The sequence below is a fragment of the Oncorhynchus nerka genome, linkage group LG22 (assembly GCF_034236695.1).
Source record: "Oncorhynchus nerka isolate Pitt River linkage group LG22, Oner_Uvic_2.0, whole genome shotgun sequence".
NCBI lineage: Eukaryota > Metazoa > Chordata > Actinopteri > Salmoniformes > Salmonidae > Oncorhynchus > Oncorhynchus nerka.
The window spans coordinates 87,751,474-87,762,037 of NC_088417.1; the positions used below are offsets into that span (position 1 = coordinate 87,751,474).

General features: G+C 43.9%; 1 protein-coding gene across 1 annotated transcript in view; it reads right to left on the reverse strand.

The window, feature by feature from the left end:
• LOC115104745 (basic proline-rich protein-like) overlaps positions 1-10,564 on the reverse strand; it is a 32,224-nt gene that overhangs the window by 11,866 nt on the left and 9,794 nt on the right. The gene's annotated exons all lie outside the window — the stretch shown is intronic.

A 10,564-nucleotide genomic window follows, 5' to 3' on the forward strand; every position in this document is an offset into this window, starting at 1 on the left:
TCACCGACTGCAGAGGCCAGGCATATCAACCTGACCACAACGTTTTCTTAACTACTGGTGCAGTCCATTAGGTGAGAACTACTGGTGCAGTCCATTAGGTGAGAATTACTGATGCAGTCCATTAGGTGAGAATTACTGGTGCAGTCCATTAGGTGAGAACTACTGGTGCAGTCCATTAGGTGAGAACTACTGGTGCAGTCCATTAGGTGAGAATTACTGGTGCAGTCCATTAGGTGAGAACTACTGGTGCAGTCCCATTAGGTGAGAACTACTGGTGCAGTCCATTAGGTGAGAACTACTGGTGCAGTCCATTAGGTGAGAACTACTGGTGCAGTCCATTAGGTGAGAACTACTGGTGCAGTCCATTAGGTGAGAACTACTGGTGCAGTCCATTAGGTGAGAACTACTGGTGCAGTCCATTAGGTGAGAACTACTGGTGCAGTCCATTAGGTGAGAACTACTGGTGCAGTCCATTAGGTGAGAATTACTGGTGCAGTCCATTAGGTGAGGTTATATCCTTCCTGTTTGGCCCTGTCCGGGGGTGTCCTCGGATGGGGCCACAGTGTCTCCTGACCCCTCCTGTCTCAGCCTCCAGTATTTATGCTGCATTAGTTTATGTGTCGGGGGGCTAGGGTCAGTTTGTTATATCTGGAGTACTTCTCCTGTCCTATTCGGTGTCCTGTGTGAATCTAAGTGTGCGTTCTCTAATTCTCTCCTTCTCTCTTTCTTTCTCTCTCTCGGAGGACCTGAGCCCTAGGACCATGCCCCAGGACTACCTGACATGATGACTCCTTGCTGTCCCCAGTCCACCTGGCCATGCTGCTGCTCCAGTTTCAACTGGCCTGGGCCCTAGGACCATGTCCCAGGACTACCTGACATGATGACTCCTTGCTGTCCCCAGTCCACCTGGCCATGCTGCTGCTCCAGTTTCAACTGTTCTGCCTTACTATTATTCAACCATGCTGGTCATTTATGAACATTTGAACATCTTGGCCACGTTCTGTTATAATCTCCACCCGGCACAGCCAGAAGAGGACTGGCCACCCCACATATGCTCTCTCTAATTCTCTCTTTCTTTCTCTCTCTCTCTCGAGGACCTGAGCCCTAGGACCGTGCCCCAGGACTACCTGACATGATGACTCCTTGCTGTCCCCAGTCCACCTGACTGTGCTGCTGCTCCAGTTTCAACTGTTCTGCCTTATTATTATTCGACCATGCTGGTCATTTATGAACATTTGAACATCTTGGTCATGTTCTGTTATAATCTCTACCCGGCACAGCCAGAAGAGGACTGGCCACCCCACATAGCCTGGTTCCTCTCTAGGTTTCTTCCTAGGTTTTGGCCTTTCTAGGGAGTTTTTCCTAGCCACCGTGCTTTTACACCTGCATTGTTTGCTGTTTGGGGTTTTAGGCTGGGTTTCTGTACAGCACTTTGAGATATCAGCTGATGTACGAAGGGCTATATAAATAAATTTGATTTGATTTGATTTGATTTAGAACTACTGGTGCAGTCCCATTAGGTGAGAACTACTGGTGCAGTCCATTAGGTGAGAACTACTGGTGCAGTCCATTAGGTGAGAACTACTGGTGCAGTCCATTAGGTGAGAACTGCAGTCCATTAGGAGAACTACTGGTGCAGTCCATTAGGTGAGAATTACTGGTGCAGTCCATTAGGTGAGAACTACTGGTGCAGTCCCATTAGGTGAGAACTACTGGTGCAGTCCATTAGGTGAGAACTACTGGTGCAGTCCATTAGGTGAGAACTACTGGTGCAGTCCATTAGGTGAGAATTACTGGTGCAGTCCATTAGGTGAGAACTACTGGTGCAGTCCATTAGGTGAGAACTACTGGTGCAGTCCATTAGGTGAGAACTACTGGTGCAGTCCATTAGGTGAGAATTACTGGTGCAGTCCATTAGGTGAGAACTACTGGTGCAGTCCATTAGGTGAGAACTACTGGTGCAGTCCATTAGGTGAGAACTACTGGTGCAGTCCATTAGGTGAGAACTACTGGTGCAGTCCATTAGGTGAGAACTACTGGTGCAGTCCATTAGTGGTGCAGTCCATTAGGTGAGAACTACTGGTGCAGTCCATTAGGTGAGAACTACTGGTGCAGTCCCATTAGGTGAGAACTACTGGTGCAGTCCATTAGGTGAGAACTATTCCATTAGGTGAGAACTACTGGTGCAGTCCATTAGGTGAGAACTACTGGTGGTGAGAACTACTGTCCCATTAGGTGAGAACTAAGTCCATGGATTTGCAGTCCCAAGGTGCAATATGGAACAGTGCAGTGATATGAAATTACACTTTTATAATTAACCTAAAGCAATCAGACCAATTCTTACTTCAGATGGGTTGGGTTAAATGCAGAAGACACATTTCAGTTGAATGTTTTCAGTTGGTCAACTGACTAGGTTTCCCTTTCCTTTTTATATTTAGTCTCTCCCAGACTTCCACCACCATAAAAATAATTTTAGTCAGCTGAAGCAAACAAACAGTTTTTGTCTGTAACTTTTTTGGTTATTGAATTATTCACCAAAATACTTTAACATTTACAGACGTTTCTGTAAATTATAATATGTGATATTGAGTCTATCTGCTATTTTAACATTATTGGACAAAAATAACCATCTCACTGGTTGATTCAACGTTGTTTCCACGTCATTTCAACCCAAAACATCTATTTGATGAAGTTCACTCAACATGGAAAACTGATTGGATTTTCAAAAAAGTAATCACCCAATGGGCATGTTGTGTTTTTTTTAACCTAAAAAATAAATGTACTTATCATATATCATATATTCTTATCAAAACAAGACATTGAACTGACGTCTGTGGGATCCTTCTCATATTGCATCCAAATAGCAGATTCATCCTCTTACATTAAGAGACGACCTATTTCAGCAGATTGGGGATTGTGCTAATGTAAGCGGTTTAGCTTGGCTAATTTAGCTGTGGGTGTGATGTGAGTGTGATTAGTATTTATATTACACAGCCACATTAGGCAGTTTATTCTTGTTATGTACGGCACTCTCTTCCCTGTTTCAAAGACATGATGGCATGACACGGATGGATACCATCTGGCATCAATATTGGCATGAGCAGTATCTGTGATTATTGCCAAAGACAGCATAAACAAGGGTTCTCTATCATTCCTTATCTCTCTCTCTCTCACACACACACACACACACACACACACACACACACACACACACACACACACACACACACACACACACACACACACACACACACACACACACACACACACACACACACACACACACACACACACGTTTCAGTTTCAGAAATAAACACCTGCAGTCACATACACACATACTATACAACAAATATTTTTTACATCAATGGAGTCCACTGTTAAATGAATGTCATTTATGGATCCCCTGGTTTACAGCAATAACAACATGTGCCATTACATTATGTCACAGTGTGCATTATTGTATCCTATTATGTTCACTTGAAGGTGTGTGTAGCTCAGTTATAATGTGGATCTCGCTGAGAGAAGAGCCAGATCATGCTGGCTGAGCATCATATCCCTGTGCTATTTCATCCAAATGGGAATCGAACCCACAAGGTTTCTTCCACCTCTCCCCTGTGAGCCGCCTGTTGCTCTATGGCCTGGCTGCCCCTGAAGGAAAGATGGATTGCATCAGGAGCACAGCGCACTACCGACCCTGCCCTTTACAAACACACATGCACACGCGTGTACACACACACCATCTACTCCATTGTCCACCTCATCCGCAGGCCGCTAACTCAGATACACTGACAGGGTATTTAGCGAAAGGTCGGCGTAAAGAATCGGACAAATCCCTCCTTAGAAAAACATGATTCCTCCTCATCTAGTTCTGCAGAATGCACACGTCCAGTCTATCGTTTAACGCTTTGCTCTTTCTGTTCTTCTCTTTCTTACACAACCACCACACACACATACCATTGGAGGTCGGTGCTATTTAAGATGAGGGAGACAGATTCTTTTTTTTATGAGCATGGCCTTATTTCTATTACAGCATACTGGTTGACTGTCATTCATATTCCATTCATCCAGCTCAATGTAACATCAATAGGTTTAGGCTGCTACATGATACTCTTATTTTCCCTCTACCCAACATGAGGTTGCTACAACCTAGCCAATTAATGAAAGTTTACAACGTAGGTGCACACAGGTCAAGAGAAAGATTTGAGGTGGCAGACAGTGACATATGGAGAAACAGTGACACATTCAATACCGCCTTGCACAGTCTTCCCTGCATCTAGCTGATCTACGGTGTAATCATTAGTCCAACAGTTGCAAACAAGCGTTTCTATTGGACAAATTCAGGTATGTTTATCCCCGTTTTGTTCCATTTGCAAAACATTTTTCAACAGAATGAATACACATAAACAGAGTTCACTTTCATAGCAGCCACTTCGTAGTCCTTCTCACATTTCCACTCTCTCCTACATTTTAGTCATTTAGCAGACACTCCTATCCAGAGAGTACTTAGTGCATAGTATATTTTCTTTGTACTGGTCCCCTGTGGGAATCAAACCCACAACCCTCGCACTGCAAGCACCATGCTCTACCAACGGAGCCACAGTACATGGGACTCTCCTTTGCTCACCTTTTCCCTCCACTTCTGGACTTCAATGTACAACACATCAGCTGTCTGTGACCAGGCAAAAACAAAACCTTTCCAAGCCAAACCACATAACCGCTAACCCCTATATCATTGTCACCATTTTAGCTAAAGTAACATCATAGTCAACATAACTAATAGAAGTAACACATTAGTAAATCCGCTACAATCATGCAGCATAGTAAGCAGTCAGTAAGCAGTTTAGCAGTTACACCGGTGGGCCCCGTGTCAATAAATTAGTCAAACCAAAAGCTTACCTTGACTAGGAAGCGTTCCATTCCAGTGATGGATAGTCATAGTCATAAAGCTAACATAGCATCCCTCTGTTTGAGCCGGGTGTTTGAGTTGGCAAAACTAGCCAGCTGCATTTGCTAGCTACTGTAAGTAAGTGACATTTTGAAATCGCTCTCATTTTTCCATTTTTTAAAGAAATTAATTTGTTCCAAACTGTTCAACTATTGTCTTTCTCTCTCTACATTTGAATTACTATGTAAGTCTGAGAATCATGAGCCTACTAGGTTTAGCATTGAAGTCAATGTACCCAGAGGTGGACAGAAGCTAGTTGTCCTCTGGTACACTATGGTGCTACCCTACAGAGTGCTGTTGAGGCTACTGTAGACCATGGTGCTACCCTACAGAGTGCTGTTGAGGCTACTGTAGACCATGGTGCTACCCTACAGAGTGCTGTTGAGGCTACTGTAGACCTTCATTGCAAAACAGTGTGTTTTAATCAATTATTTGGTGATGTGAATATATTTAGTATAGTTAAAAAGCATAACTCTTTTAATGTTTTACTATTTTTATTTGTATGAAATTCACTGAGAAGGATGGTCCTCCCCTTCCTCTTCTGAGGAGTCTCCACTGACACACACACATACACATACATGCACTCGCTCTCTCGCTCTCTCGCTCATTTGTAGGAGCCTAATGTGATTTCCTACTCTACCAGGGCTTTCCACGACCTTTTACGATCATTTCAGGTACCGTCGTTGTCGTCAATGTTTAATGAATGACTTTAGGGTTTGCACCGAGTGAGAAGACTTCCTTCCAGAGATGTGGTCACACAGAAAGTTCATCTTGGTCAGAAGTCAGTAAGTGTTTGTAAGGCATAACAGAGGAGACTAGAAGACGAAGGATATAGTGGCTGTTCTGCTGTTGTATTGTAAAGCAGGTTTTGATTGGTCAGGACATAGGGAAATATTTAGTTCTAATTCATTCAGTTGTCAAGGTGGAAAACAAAGTGGTAAATAACCCACCCACGCAGTACCTATTCCTCTCACCTTCTGTGGCCTCCCTTCAGCCTTCCTCCCTTCCCTTCCTCTCTCCTCCTCTTCTCTTCTTCCCTCTCCTCCTTTCCCCTCTCCTCTTTTCCCCTTCCCCTTCCTCTGAGTATGCACCAAGCTTTCCCCCATCATCCCTCATCCCTCTTTAGGTGTGAAATGCATTGGTATTCTGCGGAGCAGAGAGATGGGAGGGGAAAGTGACACAGCCAATCTAATAGAGGAGGCGGTCATGCCTGATGTCTGTCAAAAAACATATTTCTGAGGATCAATCCGTGAAAATACCCAGCTGTCACATCCAATGAGCTATCCCTTTTCACAGAAAAATGTCTTCATGTAGTTGCCAAGCCCTGCTATGGCTCGGGCTCAGACTCAGGCTCCGCATTGAGGAAGTGAGGGAGATGCCAATGAAAGCAGACGTGAACCCAAAACCCGGGACGATGGTAGCATTCTGGGTCTCTGGAGCTCTGCAGCCAGCCAGAAGCACATTATGAATGTCATAAGAGGAGTAAAACTTACAGTGGTGATTTTAGAATGTAAATCTTGATGGGACAAACTCAGCATTTGTTCTTTGTAGATGCATGCCAATGAAGCCACTATACAACATAAACAATACATTAATTGCACTATAATGGTGACAAACCGTGCCCACAAACTGTTAGGGCCTACATAAAGCTGTGCCATCAGTGGAGCTTTCATTTCAGCACCATGGAGTGAATCCTTACCACCCCTACTCCTGGCGGAGCCTCGTTTAGCAGAGAAACAGCTCATTCAACCACATTTACTCGCTTTTTAAAAACCATAGCTGATATGGCTGATTTGCTTAAATAAACACATTTTTTACTGGCTCCTTGTGGATTTGTGTTACTTGATAAGAACCACATTCTCCTTCAGTAATAATGAATGCCAACATGAGTTCACTTTTGAACCATACACAAACATTATTACATTTATGTTCAGTAAATTCACAATGTTTATTCTTATATCATTAACAGCTCTAAGTATAAGTGCAAGCAAACGAACTGCGACGAGATAGATCTATTCGTTCAGCGACAGGAATGGAGAGATGTTCAGATAAATTCAGCCAGATGTTGAGGCCTGAACTTTACTCTTCTTTAAGTCACAACACAGAGAAAGAGAGAGAGAGAGATGGAGGGAGGGAGAGCGAGAGCGAGACGTGGACTCAGAGGTTAGCCTACTGTTTGACATATTGTATCATGTGGTCTAAAAAGCAAGGAAAATACAATCACGAGGATCCACTTTTATAGACAATATCTCGACGCACAGACAGCGCATTAGGCAAACAAAACAACCCTTGCAATATCAACTGGAATTACATGTGTCTATTACTGAACATTTTTAGTATTTTTATTTTGTTAATGGGAAGTGACTGTCACTGGCGAACATGGTTACAGACCCAACAACATTATCCCTCCTGGTGTAGAAAAGCACATGAGGTGATTATAATACACAAAGTAAGCAAAACAATGATATGCATCATTCTAACATGACCTAAATGATGAATAAGATACTAATGTGATAGCCATATAAGAAATATAACAATGGCATAATGGGAGGAGGAGTGGATAAGAGGCGTCATTTCGAATAAGACATGAGCAGGCTGAGACTGATGTAGCCTATTTGCCAATTTTTTCATCCACACAATTTAATGCACGCTATGATTCTGGCAAGCACGTACTGTACCTACTCTCCTCCGTCTGTTGGTTGTGAAGGTCACGGCTTGTCTGTATGTGGCGTCTAGCTGAGCCACAACGTTTGATTTCCCCAGTTTAAAAGCGTTGTCTACTTGTGATGCACAATTTTTATGTTTTGAGACAGTAAGCCACTGCTTCCTTCCACATTGTTGAATTTGCAATATCCCACTTGTTTGCAATGTTTATGTGAAATGGTCCAAGAGCATCGAGACTCATGATTTTGTGACATGATCAGTCCAATCAAAGCTACGGGAGATATAACATGAATTGACATCATTTTATCTGTGGCCAATGACCTTGAGCCTTCTTGGATGGGCCTTTCTACTGTCAATCCATGTTAACACCCCAGGTGGACTTGAACTGCTTAGTTCTCCCATAGATTCAGCAGTGATGTAGTGTCCCCATGAGTGACAGAACCCTGAGCCAATCACAGCATAACCAGAGTACGCTCTGTGCTTTCGCTGGCTGGCACTCCACCACAGAAAGCACTGTGCTATTCTGAAACAGCTGCATTATGGAGCTGCCTTACTCAAAGATGCTGCTTTAATAACTCAATATTTTTTACATATTTTTTTACATTGTTTGCTAAACTGATATCTGACACAAATAAATGCTAGAATTACATGTAAAACTGGTCAACTTTTGTATTGTTATGATTATTTTTGAAACAGGTGGGGCTGCCACTGGATAGGGGACTCTTTCACCACAGCTGATGGCCCTTGAGTGCAAGAAAGAGATGCTGTGCTTTGTTTCTACTGGATTCTACACTTTGCACTGGTCTCAAACACACACACGGACACACACACTCACACACTGGATCTTTTTGGAGGGATTGTACCCATTTGATCTTTTAACCCCCGCACAGTGCGCAGTGTGCCCTTTTGCTAATACTTACAGCACCGGAACTGGCAAGGAACTGGGACCTTGATGGTTTGAGTGAGTCATGTCCTTTTAAAAAATGCATTTAATTCCGTTAAAGTCTATCAATTCCTGTCATCCCTCTAAGGTTTTTTAACATGCAGACAGCGTAACATGCTCAGTCGCAAGGACAGCTCAGTCCAGCCCAGTCCAGCTCTCTGGCGTGGATCTTTCAGACACTGACCAGACGAGTCCTGAGGAGAGACGTTTTGTCCCTTTAACTCTATTATCATTTAAATAATATTTTAACACATTGATGAATATTTAAAGCAGATTAATACTTCACCGTGGCACACGGTGATGAGAAAAAAAGATAGAAAAAGAAGCAGAGAAAGAGAGAGAGGACAGAGAGAGGGGAGAGAGACGAGAGAGAGGAGAGAGAGAGGGGCGAGAGACGAGAGAGAGGAGAGAGAGAGGGGAGAGAGACGAGAGAGAGGAGAGAGAGAGGGGAGAGAGACGAGAGAGAGGAGAGAGAGAGGGGCGAGAGACGAGAGAGAGGAGAGAGAGAGGGGAGAGAGACGAGAGAGAGGAGAGAGAGTGAAAGAGACATTGAGATGCAGGGAGAGTCACCTCTTCTTCTTCCAACATGCAGTCTCGCTAGTCCTCTGCCTCGCCCAGGTCTCTTCTCCTTTCCTTTCCTTTCCTTTCCTTTCCTTTCCTTTCCTTTCCTTTCCTTTCCTTTCCTCCTTTCCTTTCTCCTCTCCTCTCCTCTCCTCTCCTCTCCTCTGATGCATAGTCAGTCAGAGGACAGTGTAGTGTGTGAGAGCCCAGTACTGTCAACCAGTGTTGTGTCAGTGGAGTTCTGTTGCGGGAAAGCGCTGAGTCAAAATGTGTGTGTGTGGAGAGAAGGAGAACGATGAGTTGGTAGGCGCTGTCAGGGGACGTTCATCTCAAACCCATGAGACGGATCATTACGAGTTCACACTTGCTCCAGTGACTCAATCCTCTACTCTCCCCTCTACTCCCCCCTCTACTCCCCCCTCTACTCTCCCCTCTACTCTCCCCTCTACTCTCCCCTCTACTCTCCCCTCTACTCCCCCTCTACTCTCCCCTCTACTCTCCTCTCCTCTCTACTCCCCCTCTACTCCCCCTCTACTCCCCCTCTACTCTCCCCTCTACTCCCTCCTTTGCCCCGCAGACCCAGCTGAGACTCTTCTGCATTTGCAAGACACTCTACACTTCGGGGGGGGGGGACGAGTTTGTCGACAAGCTCCAAATCATTTGAGACTAATTTGAGGTCAAAGGTTCACATGGGATGGGGATCAAACGTGAATGAAAGCCATTGCTATCAAACAGTATATGAGCACCGCTGAATGATAACCACGCAAGCAACACATGAGGAAAAATGCACCCTCAGCAGCCATTCTATAGCGCTTATCTGCAGTTCACCGAGTACGATATGAAGGATTGTCCTCGCAAACCATAAACTCTTAGGAGCCACTCAAAGTAATTCAAAACTCATCATCCACAGAGTGGCTTCATTTTTTTCTCCATGCATTACACTAATTCATCATAGTCTAGGGCCCTATTGGCTTCCTCAAGAAAGGTGCATCATTAAACAACATCTTGTGAGGAAGAGACAGAGGTTTGGCCAGTGATCTGATTAGACTGCTGTCCCTGTAAACCTTATAGGGCTCCAAGCAAAAGAGTTCCCTGTTAGAACTCAAGCTTTGTTCCATAAATATGCCATTAGCAAAATGCATAATAGGGAGGACTTTTATATTCCAAACGCTGCTCCCTAATTAACGTTCCTGCACGCCTCACAATGATATTTGCATATTAATATGCAGTTAATGCGCCACGGGTGCTGGATAAATAACATCAGATACAAGCGTTCCTCTACTTTTACAGATACCAGCTTTAGAGGAAAAAACTGGAAACAAATGGAGCATTTATTTGGCGAGCTGCAGTGCAATTTGTAACTATGTTACATTTTAGTGCAATCATGTTTCCATTTGCATTAACATTTTCAAAGTAAGGCTTGTTTTAAAAGGAAATATTCGGATGGAACT